This window comes from Aythya marila (assembly GCF_965140915.1).
Source record: "Aythya marila genome assembly, chromosome: 2".
NCBI lineage: Eukaryota > Metazoa > Chordata > Aves > Anseriformes > Anatidae > Aythya > Aythya marila.
In genome coordinates this window covers 146,958,206-146,971,617 of record NC_139043.1, presented here as the reverse complement: position 1 = coordinate 146,971,617, position 13,412 = coordinate 146,958,206, and the positions used below count along the sequence as shown (strand labels likewise).

At 47.3% G+C, this 13,412-nt stretch overlaps 1 long non-coding RNA gene across 4 annotated transcripts in view; it reads right to left on the bottom strand.

Moving 5' to 3' along the window:
- LOC309874246 overlaps nt 1–12,799 on the bottom strand; it is an 89,162-nt gene extending 76,363 nt beyond the window's left edge. For 2 of the 4 annotated variants that reach the window (XR_014316801.1, XR_014316802.1), the window contains exons 1-2: nt 12,655–12,799; nt 2,604–2,787 (exon numbers count right to left, since the gene is read on the bottom strand). This is a non-coding gene — a long non-coding RNA (uncharacterized lncRNA). Of the gene's footprint in view, nt 1–2,603; nt 2,788–12,418; nt 12,456–12,654 lie in introns of all 4 variants that reach the window. The other 2 variants (XR_014316800.1, XR_014316803.1) reach the window with 2 other exon arrangements.
- Nucleotides 12,800–13,412: the final 613 nt, after the last annotated feature.

The window sequence follows — 13,412 nt, the reverse complement described above, 5'->3', positions numbered from 1 at the left end:
GTGCTGAGTCCTGGGATTTTTTGGAAAAAAACAGCTGTGCAAGCAAAGCCATCCAACCGACTTGCTTGCTGCCCTGGGCCCACGGGGCTAACGCAGCCAAGAATAAAACGCCTGCCACAAAGTGATATTGAGCATGTTCTTCAAATTGCCAACATCAAAGCATTTCCGAATCTCAGATCCCTCTGCTTCTATAATCAGAAGCAGTCAAAATACTCGGCTTTATAGCAGACAAGTCAAACTAAAAGACGCTGAGCTTTACAGCTCTCGCTGCTTTCATGGAAATTGCAAGTGTTGTACAGGACGGTGCCTCGGCTCCATTTAAAATTCCCTCTGCTACCCATGCTGTGGGGCCGGCACTGCCACGTGCTGTCCTCACGCAGCATTTTCTTACAGGGACATGGTCTGATCAGACAGATTGAGCTGTTACCATCACACACAAGCCAGCCTGCTCAGCTGCTGGCACCCCCAGGAGCCCTCTGTTCCTGCATAGCACCGCATCAAGTGGCTGAGCCCAAACTGGGGCCAAATCCCTCAGGAGGGGGGGAAACGGATTCAAAACCAGGGTGGAAAGCCCCAGGCTTGCAGCAAGGCGGAATGCCATTAAAATTAGCAGCAGACAGATAAGGGAGCTAATTGCTGGAATGCAGGCCCAGAGCTCTGAGCACAGCCTGCAATCACCAGCAATGTAGCACTATGGCCATTAACCCCACTTATACCCTTCAGTTCTTACCATCAGGTCTGAGGTGCATTATACTCGCTTAGAAGCTGCAACCTGAAGTCAGTAAGAGAAGCAAAAATGGACAGGTTGACACTCATTTACAGAGAAGAGAAATGGGAGCAGCTCTAGCTCCCCTATTCCTTTTTTTTTAACTCCTCAGGCAGCAGCTGGCTCTCAGGGGCATGCAGAGATGCTACCAGGATGCTTGACCGATCTGTCTCTGAGAATGTACCAGCCGCACAGAAGAGAAATTATAAAGAGGAATTATAAAACACCTTGGAGCAGAAGGAGGCAGAAACATGCAGGGTAAAAGGTAAGCAATGAATGGCCAGAATAGGAAAGAAAGAGGAAAGAAGGTAAGAAAAAAGGGAAATACTCATATGAAAAACACCACAGGCATAAAATTCTAACATGAAGTGGAACAGAAAAAGAGAAGTGGATGGAAACTAAGAGGAGGAAGCAACTAGAAAGTTAAAGCAACAATGATTTCACAAGTGTTTGTCTATATAAACATACCTAAAACATACTTAGATATAGATACAGATATATACGTACACACCCAAGCAGAATTGTGTTGTGCTTTACCTGTGTTGCCCTGAATAGAAGTTAATGCTTTACCACAGGCCTCTGACAGACAGGTCAGCACAGACAGCTTCCACAGAGAGGTGTTTTTTTTACAGCAAAAGCAACACAGAAGCCATGTAAGAAAGCTCACAGCAGGGCAGCATGTTTACAGCTGCCACATCAGGCATGCACAGAGAGCCACAGAGGACTATCAGTGCTAATATTGGCATTACATATAACACCACCAAGAGCTTGAGATACCTGATGTGTCTTTCTGTGCTTGACATCATATAAAAATAGAATAGAAAGGCCAGTCTCTGTCCCACAGACCCAATGACCAAGGCAAAAAAATATACAGGAAGTAAAAGCAAATAAGGCAGACTAAGAGGAGTGGAATAAGAGATATGCAAAAGGAGATACCATCCCCTCAGCATACATGGCAATCCTGGATGGGCACATCCAAAAGTCTTGCTTTAAAAAGGCATCTGGGAAGGGGTGAACCACAACAGAGCACAACCAAAGACCCACCCATTCCCTCTTCTCCAAATTCCCACTTAAACCACTAATGGAAATGGTGCAAAGAACCCCCATTACTTAACCAGCAGTAAGTAGTAACCCATATCAAAATCACCACATCCATCAAACCACCCAGCAAACAACCCCAACTAATGTGGCCACAATGTCCACCATGATCCCAACTTTACAATTCCTTTTCTGCATGCTGGTTTGTTTAAATATCACATTTTAGGACATTCAAAACAGATGGGGACCAAAAGTCATACATTAATTAACTTCTGTGAGTCCATCCACAGGGTGGTAAAGGAGGTGATGTAATTAAGTATAGTAATTTAACATTTAAAATGTCAGCTAGATAAAATGGTTTGTTTTGACCACATTAACATGATAGGGTGTTACAAATCAATCTTGTCTGTGCAGAAAATTCCTGGTAATTAACGCTAGTTTGGAGAGGGTGAAGAGCGGAAAGGCAGGACAGGGTTAAGGATGTCTGGGCACTTACCTCAATCTCATTACTTCCTCTTTTATATATATATATTCTGAAAAAGCACAAATCACTGCAAGTAATGGGAATTCCAGTCAAATATGTTTTCCTCAATGCTCAGATTAAAGACTGAAGTCATCACAACATTACCTTTCAGCTAATGTACTAAGTAATGAACTCACATCTGATACATGTTGTTTCTCCTCTTTCTTCCAACCCAGCAGGGCCTGGTTTTGCTTGTGTGTTCCCTAACTATCTTTAATCATTATGTGAAACATTAATGTGAAATATTTAGAAAAAGGACTGTCAGGGACAACATACCTTGCACTTGGAGCAGAATATGATGAGTTTTGTGGTGGTCCTTATCACCCTGGGATGTCCAGTCCCTCCATGTGAAACTGGACCCTCAGAGAGCAGAGCTCCATTTCCTTGCAGAAAACTCCTCTAGTCTCTGGCACAAAGATTTAAGCAGTCCTTCTGCTACCTGAGGTGACAGAGGGAGCACCTTGAAAAGAGAACAGAAGACCTCTGCTTTATCTGTATTTCCAACAGAAGCCTATATAGAAAGGCATTGCAAGCTGCCCACGCTGCAGAGATGGGCTGCAGCTTTCTGGTCTGGATGGAGTTTCCCTTGCTTGCAGGCTCCGTACTCAGGTCTTTCATTGCTGCTGTCAAGACAAGATGCATTGAATGTCAGCATAACCAAGAGCAGGACTCTGCCTGGGAAGATGGCATTTACCCTCTCAATGAGCCAGAGATGATGGAAAGATGGGCACTGTTAGAGAAGAGTTTATCATCAGAAAGAGTTCAAGAGCACTCCTAACCTACCAACTCAAGTGACCAGCTATGGTTGTGGAATGGAGCCACCAGGAAGGCAGCAGATTCTTCAATCCCTTCCTCATGCCTGTCAGCTTTTCTGCACTGCTGGAGCTCGCTTCAGAGAGTTGCTCTTCACCCCTGAGCCAACAGTGTCTAACAATTCGTCTCTCCGGCAGCAGAGAGGTGCAAAAGGGTAAACAGAGCTAAGGCTTATCATCACCATTGAGTGCCCCAAGCATGGAAACTGGTGGGAGAAGGCAGTACCATTGTTTCTCCCTGGGTACCAGCCACCCCAAAAGGACTTGAACATGATTACAAGATCCTTCTTCTAGACCCACTGTGGCCTGCCATGGTGGAGGGAGGTTGGGAACCTCCCTGGGCAGACCTTCTCTGCCTGCCAAGCCTCCAATGAAACCACAGCTGCATGAGCTCAACCTTACTGTTTGCCAACTTCTAATAGGCATTGAAATGCTTTCATATATTCCAAAGGAATATTGATGTTATAAGCAGTATTTCATGGGTCTACAGGCTTTGCCATGCCTCAAGGAGACCTAAAATAGATTTAGTCTAGACTTCAAGACTTTCAAGAGTGCATGGCATAACAGAGAGGGTCCAGGCCTGGGAGCCAGATCCCACACACCAACCCTGTCCCTGTTGGTATCTTAGGCTGTTTCTGCTGCCACAGTAGAGACAACAGCATTTTAAATGCTCAGCATCCCTATGTTCTAAGAAGGACAAGATACCGCTGTTGGTTACTGTGAATATTAGCACTCCTAATATTACATTACCAAGACCAACTATAAGCTCTCCCAGACATGATGGATTAGCACAAGTGAGGGCAGGTTTTTTAATCCCTCTGTCTTACTGTCCCCTTCTATAATGCTTGCTCTGTGAGGTGCTGTTAGCAGTTACTAAAGGAAGAAATTTCTGATAATGAAGGTGATAAGATGCTGGAACAGGTTGTCCACAGAAGCTGGGGATGGGGCTTTGAGCAACCTACCTAGTGAAAGATGTCCCTGCCCATCACAGGTGGGTTGTATGATCTTTAAAGGCCCCTCCCAACACAAACCATGCTATGATTCTAAGAATAAAAATAATTTAAATCCTATTTTAAAATATAAATTTTAAAAACACAGATATTTTAAAATACAAATTTTAAAAACACAGATATTTTAAAATACAGATAAATCCTGTAATGTATCTCATGAAAGTATCCAAGAAAAATACTTACTAGAAGTCACTGAAAACATCCTGCAAAATAAGGTTTTTGCTAAAAATCTCTTAGGTCATCAAAATTTAAAAGGAACACAGGGACACAGGGTACCAACAGCAGTGCACAGCCTACAATACAAGGCAATGTGTTATGCCTTATGCTAAGGTACAGTCTCTTGGGCTCCAAATAGTCTGCAAACTGTATGAAAGATGGTTATACTCACATTACCACTTAGTAACCTGTAAATTGTACTTAATGCACTTAACTTTAAAATTAAAATTATAAAATTACTGCAAACCTCCCTTCCCTTCCCCTTTTCCTCCTGCTCCTACCTCCGTAGGAAGAATGGGAGTAGACTGTGGTATGGGTGATGAAAAGCTGGTACTCATATTTTCCTTCTGCACTAAGCTAGGAGCTAAGGGAGATTTTATTTCCAGTCCTTCAACACTTGCATGACCTCACAGAGCTAACTGGTGAAAAGTTTTCAAGTTTTTTTCTGTCCAGTAGTGTCAGTTGTGGTCACCAGACCTTCCCCTCAAAGACAGCCTACCAAAGTCACCACTGCCATCTCTGACCATGCCAAGCACAAGCACAGGACCTTTACTATTTCAGTGAGGCTCTGAGGGTCAAGGTGACATCAGGGCCCTGCCGTCCTCCACTGTGAACAAAAATACAAATGCAGTGACTGCCCCGATGCATTCAAAGGTGAAGAGCGGAAGAGGAAGGAGAAGAAATGGCTGCTGAGGGCAGAGCCCTCACACCCTGCCCACAGCCAAGTACGGGGAACCCCACCGTCTATCCAAGCTGCCTGTGACAACCAGCTCTGGTGGGTCTTAATGCCAACTAAGATATGGAAAACATTTCAAAACTAACTTCTCACTCCTTCAGCTTCCTGGATGGCAAATAGCAGCAGCATCTCCTCCTCTCACTGAGGTGCTTGGGGCGTTTCCTTCAGTCGCACCCGAGCAGCAATTTGGAAGACACCACACAAGTGCAAGTATGATTTCCTTTAGCACCATTACGTACACATCAAATTCCTGATCTGACTCATGTTGTTGTGATTGCACTGGTCCAAGGTATCAACCTTACCTTCACCCAAGCTGCACGTTTCATGTAGCAGCTTAGCCTTCACCCATCCTACCACATCTGGGGTGCTGGTGCCCATGCCCAGGTACTTGTGGGGGGCTGCAGGCATAGGTATAGGACCTGGTACAGGCTCTTCACCCCATCATGGAGACAGAGTTCTCCCTCTAATGTTCTTCCTTCTAATCTTAACTGTTTTTATTTACTAATCATTTGTATTCCAGAAAGCTGGGCCTCCTTCCATCTCATTCCACAAACCAAGACCTGAAGCTTGTCTTTTCCATTTTTCCCTCAGTAACCACAGAAGCAGAGAAACATTGGCAGGAAGAACCCCCCAGGGTCTCCAGTCCAACCTCCCATCTTGTAAACAAGACTGCTTATTTTCCTCTGTAAAATCAAGCATGTACTTTTTTGTTAGTATTATTATGTCATCTAATGGAAGCCTTTTTAATGTTTAAGAAAAATTTAAAGCTTTACACACCATACACCTAAAAGCAAGCTAACATAAGAACCAGAGCCAGTTGTGAGATACCTGAAAGCAAACACACCACCATCTGAAAGCCTCAGAGTGGCATTTCAAGCCACCTGTGCCACAGCACCAAGCTCTTGGCCTTTGCTCCCCTCATGATCATTTCTGGGAAAGTGTATTTCACACCTTCCTACCCTGATGTAGGAGACAAAAAATAAACAAGCTGTTACTATTTAAATGAGGCTGGAAATGTTACTAAATATTTCCAAAATGACGTATATTAGCTGTTTGCTCTGTGTGATAAATTACAGATCACTTCATTGATACGTGTGACTACCTGTTTATAAAATCAGCTGAAACAAAGGAGTTTTGGTCTATCACATCTAGGGTCTGCTATAGCAGGGCTACATTGATGTATCATAAATGTTAGGGTCTCTATCACGTCTAGGGAATGCAGCAGGGATACATTCATAAACATCATGTCTCTACCACAGTTAATATTAAAAATGTATTTACTTGTATCATTACCAAACTCTAACATTAGCAAAGAGGGACCCAAGATAGAAATGTTTCCATGTGGAAAAGGCAAAATACAAAGCTGAGGGCAGCCTGGGCTTTGGCCGCTGCTCCACGTCCCACATGCTCCGACACAGGTAAGGCACAAGCCCACAGCTGCAGTTTCCACCACGTCAACCAGCACACAGCAGCACATTTCTACAACAGCAGCTCAATGGTTGCCAGAGGACAGTGATAGAGGATCGAACACCAAGCTGCAAGGATACAGCACCTGGCAGAAAGCTCTCCAGGAAAAGCCACCTTCTCTTAAGCAGCTTTCACAGTTCTCATACCTGTGTTTCATTCTTTACCTTTCAGCACTCATTTACATCCGTACTCTCTCATGTCCAAACACCCCAGTAAACCAGCAGCACACCCCAAGGGGTCTACGTGCTGATGACCTGCAGGCACACACAGGGAGCAGTCCCTATGTAGGCAGTAAGGCTCCAAATTCTTGAGCCACACTCTCCTTGCACAGCTGGCAAGTCCTTTCCAGCTGCACACCCAGTCCTGTCCCACAGGGCTCGCCCCTGCCTGGGCAGGGCACTGCACAAGGCAATACAATGCAAGTTATTTTGGCACAGATTTTGCTCAGCTTTCAAAAAGAAGTGCTTTACAGTATGATCAAACCTATGGCTCAAATTTCTAAGTGTTGAGTCGATCAGAAGTTGTTAGTTGTTGCTTTTTCTTTCACATGCTGTTAAGTTGGATTTTTCTTCTTCTTTCTAAGTTACTGACAACTGTCCCCCGACACCAGCTGAGATTTATACAGGACCACATAGGACGTTGACCTTCTGTAATCGGCGAAAAGATCAAAAATTTCAGTCCTTCTAACTGTAAGAAAAAAGCAAGGCAAGCAATCTTTGAAGTCCAGCTATCCTAATGCTGAAGAGCTTATAACAGTTCTAACGTGTTGGCCTCTATCACCACTGTGATGCTCCACCCACACTGAAGGTGTTACTGGCGTGACATACCCTTAACCAGCTCAACTTCACCAGTAATGCTAAAATGTGTCCCTGGCATGGAACCAGCAGTTATCCAGGGAAGCCAAGCAGCAGGGAAAAGGTTTTCAGAAGAAACCAGGGAGAAGTGGACTGGACTGTGCTGGCTCGATAAAGGAAAGATGATGGTGGGCTGGAAATGGGACTGGATCCCTGCAGTGGCCCTGCTTCAGAGCCTGGGGGCTCCCAGTACAATCCAGATCACATCAAGGATCCCCACAAGCTGCTCCACACAGTGTGTAATGGGATGTTGTCTTGCCTCTTCCACCCACTTCTGCTCTCCACCAAGCCCTTACGAAGCAGCCTACAGCTCTGAGCACTGCTCTTGAGGTAGGGACCTCTGCTCCCAAAACAGAAGAGAGCTTTTGGGGGCTCCTCTGCATTCCTTCGCAGGACTGGGGCTCGGCCAGCACCTGGACAAGGCCCCAGCTTTCAGGTGAGGGCCCTGGCAATGCCATTCTCTCACCCCCCCCAGGGAAGCGCTCCATGTCCTGCAGCTCCTGGCCACGTGCAGGTTCTGGAGCACCACGAGGCCACCAGGCCGTGCCTGGCACAGCAAGAGCCCCACCACAGCTCTGACTAGGAATATAATAAAGGGTTTCTAGGCAGAAGGGCAGTTGCACCAGGTTTTCCTGACCAAGGCATTCAAAGAGATGACTCTCAAAGAAAACGCTGTCTTCCAAAACATCTTGTAGCAATGACGCTCCTATGTGCAAACGCACAGTCTTTCCAGGGCTTTGGGCTGCACTTTCTCACCAGGCTGCTCTGCAAACCCCATCTCAGCTCGGCCCATCCTCTGGCAGCACAGACAAGCTCCCACCACCCACACAACCCTGATGCAGCCATGGCCAAACCTCCCTTCTTCTGGCACGGGAGCCAATTTGCGGGAACCCATTCAATAATTTCCATACAAGATTTCCTCTGCTGCCTTTTCCAACTCAGGTTTTAAGGCAGAAATGACCAACAGAGAGAACCCATCCCTTCTCTTGGTCATTTCTTCCAGTGGCTAACCACCTTGCAATTAAAGACCTGTGCCATAACTTCAGATTCCAGTTGCCTACTGTCTCATCTGGCTCCCCAGCCACTGGTTCCAGCTACGCCTCCCATTGCTGCATTACGCAGCCCTTCCCTGCCTCATGTATTTCCACCAGCAGCAATTCACACACGGATCATTTTTCCTTCAAGGTGATGGGGGTATAACTGCAGGATCTGCTGACAAATCTAAGACATCAATAGCCGTGGAGATGTGACAGCAGAGCCTTCAGCACAGGCAGGACAAACCTGCTGGGAAATGCTAAGAGATATGCAGGCAGACCCTGATTTCCAAGACCCAGCTCCACACTGATACTCACACCTGTATCTAAAGAATACAGCACCACCTCAGAATGAGTTGAAAGGCATTTCATTCATACAGGTCTGGCTTGCAAATAACTGAGGATGCTCTGCACACCTGGCTGTCCCTGTGCTCATGTTACCCTGCATTCCTCGCAGGCGCTGCCTTCAGCTTGGCGGAGCTGAGGCACCGGGTAAGCACCTCACTGCTTGTCATCCATCTCATGTGCAGCGACAGGCAGCCACGATCCTCCCCCAAATGTCCCCTGGTACTTCCCAGAGCCAGAATTCAGGAAACACTAAGGAAGGCTGCTTTAGCACAATGCTGGTCTCTGAAAAATGCTGTCCTCCACCAAACCGGGAGCACAGCAAGCACAGGGCAGGCAGGCACTGCACCTGCATGTATATAGGTATAAATAAACCTCAGGGAGCTGCACATGGACTGCTGCATGCCTTGCAGGACCCCACGCACTTTGCTACATAAGGCAGGCTGACTCAGAATAGAGGCAGCTGTGGCAAGGGGAAACGTGGCCCATACACGGCAGTGATGGGTCCAAGAGGCAGGTTGTTTCTTTATTCCCCCTCTCACGTTCTCCATAAATCTAGCCAGGAGGTAAGCAGGTGTTTGGTGTTAAAGCCATCAGCCAGCGAGGAGACAGAAAATAATGCATCCTCCCGTGCTCCAAAGCAAGATCTGTATCACCTTGCTGCAAACAGTCAAAAGCTTCCTGAGCAGGTACGCATCTTCCTCTGTGCTATTTCTGTTTACAGCCCTGCACCCTTCTCAGCTCGCAAAGCAGGACCTTACACCACGTGGCCACCCTACACCAGGGCCAGCAGCAGAGGGTCGGGGCAGCAAGCCCCCCACCTCCAGCAGAAGCACGGAGACCAGCTCGGTGGCTCCCCCGAAGTTCAGAGAGACCCCCCTCCATATTTCCTAACTGGTGCAAACACAAACCACTTTGTCCTCCTCTGTCGCTCTGGGGACTGACCCGCTGGACGTGACATCCGCCCCGAAGCAGCAGCCACTTGCACCAGCGACAGCAGCCTCGGTAAATGCGTCCCCAAATCTCTGGCACTACTCCAAGCTGCAGTGCACCACACCACAGGTGCTGGCACGAGCCTGCTCTAAATCCACGTGTCAGGAGCAAAGGATGAGCCCCAGAGCTCCTGCAAAGCCCAGAAACACCTCCCAGGTCACAAGCCCAGCATTTCCCCTTGCCATGGCCTGTCAGTGCCTGCGCAGACCAATGGGGGAAATATATCTGTTTGTGTGCATGCACACACCTATAGATAAATATATCTGACATTTTTTTTATGGAGATATAACTCATGTAAGCCCTACCTTGCAATTCCTAGTATGGCTGCACCAGATAATTACAGAAAAAGCGATACTGTAGTAACCCACTGAACATCTTCATCTGAAAGGTAACAAAAAACACAAGATATTCCAACAGATTAAAAGTTCATAGAAATACAAATTTTCCCTACCCTTGCTCCACAACCTCAGCACTATGGGCAGCTTCCCCTACCAGCAATTCTTGGTGTAAAAGTCGGTGAAATACACACAGCTGGGAACTGTAAGCACTCTTTGCAAAGCATTCTGATTAAAAACAGGAAGATATGGTTCAGATCCTGCAAAGAATTAAGCACAAGCTCAAAGTTTAGCAGATAATTAAACCGAAATCTATGCTTTGGTTCGGCAGGGTCACGGGGAGAGACAAACACAACCGCACAAATGGGCTGTGCTGTCGGCAGACACAACTTCATCCGTTTCAGAAAGCAGTTGGCTCCCACAAAAGTTATATTCCACACACGCAAGTTCACGCAAGGAACCGATCTTCCATTTTAAGAACCACTTCATATACATAATCCATTTTTGCAACAGATGGGCTGTTCACCAGAGGCAGGCCTGAGCCTTCCCTTATTTTCACTATTGCTGAGCTGCTCCCACGCTGCGTGGCCATCAGCACCCAGATCGAGCAGGGGATGCAAAATCGTTTCAGCCCTCTGGATGCAAAATCATTTCAGCCCTGTGGAGGCAGGGAGCTTGTGCTGCTCTCGCTGTGCCCGTGCAGGGATGCTGGAGGTGAAGATGCACAGCCTATTTCACACCTAACAAGCACAGAGGCATTCCCAATGGCTGGCAAATTTCACCTGCACAGCTAACTACGTTCATATAACTTAAAATACACAAAGGCACAGTCTTATCTATCAGAATTATTGCACTGCTAACCTATGACTTAATGCTGTTAGAAGGGAGAGAGAGGGAAAAAAGAAAAAAAACAAACAACAGAAGTTAGAGGTTTGTTTCTAAAACAATGCAAAGTATGCATAAAAACACTCCAAAGTCCCTGGGGTGTGAACTGGCACTTATCAGAGACACACAGCACCTAGCACAAAAGAGCATCCGACTGGTCCACGTGCTAGGAAAATACACATGCTTATTATATAATTTTTAAAATCACAGTGGAAAGGAAATGGTGTTTGTAAGACGTTACCGAATATTGCACTGCAACATCATTTCTAACAGAGATGTCAACACTTCTGAGCTAGATTTTTTTAAAAATACTCGTATTTTACAGCAATAGGTACTAGTGCTGTTATGACAATCCAAACCAGTGGCACAAACTGATATTGACGAGCCTATTTCTGCTTGATGAAGAAACAAACAATCTCATTCTGTACAGCCATAACACATCCACAACACACTAGCTAATACGGTCTAACATACCCCCAGAAAAGCTCATCAGGCACATGTTTCGTTCCAAATCAATGCCTTAAATAATGCCTATTTTGGAACAAACACATTAGCAAAAAGGAACTAGCACGGGGTTTGCACCGCCCTGCCTCTGACCAGATACGTGGACAGGCCAACATGCCTAAACTTGTCAACACAAATGTGATTAAAAGAGATTTCTGCGCAGGCCTCCAGCATCTTTCAGGCAGGATTATCAGTTCTGCTGGCATTTCTCCGCAGGGTATTTTAAGATGCACTAACCGACGGTTTGCTAGGTTAAGACTCGAGTCCTGAAGTGCCTCGTCGACGAAAACATTTTACCACCGCTTATCCATAACCAGGAGATGTGGCCTCTCCAAATTAACCAGGGCTTCCAAAACCAAATAAACAAACAAACCGAAAACAGCCTTTTTTTTTTTTTTTAAGGAAAAGGAGGCCTAAGCCCTTCTTGCATCCTCCTCCTAAGGCCTCGGTGGCACCCAGCTGACATCAGGAGAGCTCGGGCCGGGTCCTGCAGCCCCCCGCAGCCCCCCGGCTGCGCGCATCGCACAGCACCAACGCCCCCCGCAGCCGGCACCCCCGGACCCCCCCTGCCCATCCCGAGCTGCCCCGCTCCGAAACGGCTTGGCAGGGCCTCGGGGAGCACCCCCCGGCTGTAGGGCCGGGATATGGGGGACAGGGGGAATGGGGGGAGACGCCGCCGGGGCATTCCCCAGCCTCCCGCACCCCGACCGCCGCCGACCTTTATGGCCGCGATGGGAGGCATCCCGACCCCTTCGCCTCCCCATCCGCAGGGATTTGGCTCCGCACGCTCTATTTTTAGCCCACCGTCGCCCCCAACGCTTTAAAAAGACTTCAAAAAATAAGAAAATAAAAGGAAAAACAAAAACAACAAACACGCACACACACAAACCCTCTCCCCACCTCCATCCGCGCCAACGCTGCAAAACTCCACCGCGACCTGCGAGCCCCACAGCGGGGGGGAGGGAGAAATGATTAAAGCAAGGGGAAAATAATAATAACAACAATGATAATAAAAGAAGTAAAGAGCACACATGCAAACAACCTCCCCTCACCCCACCGCCGTTAACTGCAAGCCCCGGTACTCACCGCGCCCTTTCCCCCCCCCCCAAAAAAAAAAAAAAAAAAAAAAACACAACCTCTCTCCCTTTCTCTCTGAGAAAGGGGTCCGGAGGGCCGGGAGCAAAATAAATAAATAAATAAATAAAAGAAATAGAAATAAGCCATGGAGCGCTGCAAAGGAAAATAAAAAAGGCAAAGCAGCGCGGAGCGCCCATGTGCTCGGCGGAGCACGCGCTCGCCTCAATGGAACGTTGTGCTGGCGAGCGGCTCGTGACGTCACCGCCCCCCCCACACTCCCCCCTCTTTTTGGGTTCGCGAAGTGCCCGGGGATGGATGGAGGGGTAAAGGGTCGGAGGGTCCCGCACACCTTCCCCAGAATGAAAGGAGGGGGTAGGCAGCCCCCGTTCGGGTTAAGGGTGGTGGTTGGCAGTGCGGGGAGTGTGTGTTGGGGGGGGGGGGGGGGGATAATAATCGAAAATGCGGATGCTGGTGGAGCAGTAAAAGCAGAGTGAATCTCCACAATGAGGGCAAAACAAGCACTATTTTCCTTTTTATTTATGTATTTGCTTACTTTCAGCAAGTAAAAATGTAAGAAGTAAAAAAAAAAAAAATCTGGAACACATGTCCTGTGAGGAGTGGCTGAGGGAGCTGGGGTTGTTTAGTCTGGAGAAGAGGAGGCTCAGGGGAGACCTCATTGCTCTCTGCAACTGCCTGAAAGGAAGCTGTGGGGAGCTGGGGGTCGGCCTCTTCTCACAGGTAACCAGTGATAGGACCAGAGGGAATGGCCTCAAGCTGTGCCAGGGGAGGTTCAGACTGGAAATGAGGAGACATTTCT